Raw genomic sequence first — 2,293 nt, forward strand, 5'->3', positions numbered from 1 at the left:
GTTCCACTCCTCTTGCAATCAGCCTGAAAATTTAGTAGCTGTAGCAACGAGTAATTTGGCTCTGAGCAGTTGAATGCGCGTTTATTCGGAAGGTCAAAGAACAGCATCTCGGCCGCGGCTGGCGCGTCCAGGGTTCGTCGTTATCCCAGGTTTCCGTAGCCGTTTCCCTCAAATCTGGAGGAGTGTGGGAGGAGCAGCTCTCCTCTCTTGGCCTCGTGCTTGCTCCTGAGCTGGCACTTAGGAAGCTCTACGCAGAGAACAGATCCGGAAGCAGCTATCAAATGCTAAAGCTGAGACCGGGAGAAGAGCTTGGTGCATTTCTCGGGCTCTTGGCGTGGGCGTGTGAGTGGGGGAAGAAACATGGTTAAGCTACTCCAGGGTATTGTTTCAGGTTGTAGCCACAGCTTTGCGGGTTGTTGATATTCAGCTGAGAACATCAGCAGGTTGAAATAGTTAGCTTATTACTCAAAACTTATTTGTTTAAAAACAAACTATTTTTTAACCTTAATGAATATGATTTAAGCGTATTTATTAATTACCATGCAGAGCTGCAGCCATCCATTCAGCCACAGGTTAAGGTAATCAAATACTAGTCTTGCTGTTGAAGAAGCTCCAGAACTTGGTCCCCAAAGATGCAAACACTGGGTTCTCACTAACTTAACAGGTTTTATTTGAGGGGGAGGGGAGAGAAAAAAAGAATGATTTAATTTGATTAAAATGTACTGGAGAAGTCATAATGTATTTATCTCTTAAATATAATTAAACATCTGTGAAAAAGAAATATTTGGAAGGAAGAGAATGTTGTATGAGAACAGAGTTGCTTTTCTTCTACTTTGAAATTTAATTAAAACAATCTGTTTGAAAAATCACCATACATGCAAGTCACTGAGTATTTTACCCTATTGTAGATACTTAAATAAGATAGATCAACAGAAGTCTGCAAATTCTAGGACAATTAATATTGTTACAACTATTTTATCTAGGTGGTCTTCTCTTATATGATAACCTGATATTCACAGGGCTGTAACTTGTGAGCTGCTCACTACTTTAGCAAAAGCTGCTCTCTAATGAATAGTCTTTTATGGAATCTGTTTGGAGAAGCAACACAGTAAAGATCCATGTGCAACAGATACCCAAAGATAAAATTAACACCCTTGCCCTCCCTTTCTTTTGGGGGGGGGGGGTGACACTGAAGGAAGGACAATGTCTTTTTTGTTTGTAGTTCAACAGAGGCTTGTCTCAGTGGAAACTGCTGGTGTTCAATATCCTTATGGTTCAGTCTCTGATATAAGGACAGATAGGTGACAGCTATAGCACAAAAACAAAATCTGTTATTTTCCCTGGAGTGTTCTAAGACTAAATAGAAGAATGATGATACCACATCTAGCAAGCGAATGAACACATAAGAAAGCAAAGTGTAAGTGCTCATCAACATTTTTCTGACTGGTCTATAATCCCCTCAGGAGGAGGATGCCCATTTCTCTTACCTGATAATCATGAAAACTTGTTTCAATCTACCCTTCAGCAGTTTACAAAACACTGCCTTCCATTTGTATAGCAGGACTCAAACCAGAAAGATCATCAACATATTTCATTTAAAGTACCCAGCCTTATTTTTAGGAAATAATTTTAAAGAATAGAACATTAAACCATGCTATTATTAAATACTACTATTATTTATTTTGACAGTGACAGTGATGTGCAAAGTATAATCCACACAAACACATTTCTGCACCTACAACCGTATATTTCAAATTGTTGCTGATGAAATCGTTGCCAGTGATGTAGGCAACAACTAAAAAGTATAAGTCCATAAATCTTTTTCATCTTCTCACAACATTTATAAAGTGTCAGTACATTCATTTAAAGTGCTGGGTTAAAGTGTAGTTTTCTGCAATTTCAGCCAGTGGATTAAGGCAAATACTGTCTTTTAAATTTTATTTGCCATCAAAAATAACAAAGACTGAAATGCAATGGAGACAAGTTACAGTTTTCTCAGTTCTTTATTCCAAAGAATCAAGTTCTAACATCATAGTATTGGTTCTCGTTCAGAGACGCTGAGTGAGAATCTGCAAAAAATGAAATCTTCCATTTTGTATGAAAGCAGGAATTTCAAAATTGTGCAAAGAGAACCCAAATCCTCAAAAACACAGAAATGCCTGTGCTTACAAATTTCTAGTACCCTTGCTTTTGGAAGTAACAGTAGACAGTAATGTACTTGTCAGTTTTTTTCATCAGTATAATACCACATAAGGATTCAATATTATTTCCAAAGTTTACTCTCTTAATATCT

The sequence above is a fragment of the Rhea pennata genome, chromosome 6 (genome assembly GCF_028389875.1).
Source record: "Rhea pennata isolate bPtePen1 chromosome 6, bPtePen1.pri, whole genome shotgun sequence".
NCBI classification, from domain to species: domain Eukaryota; kingdom Metazoa; phylum Chordata; class Aves; order Rheiformes; family Rheidae; genus Rhea; species Rhea pennata.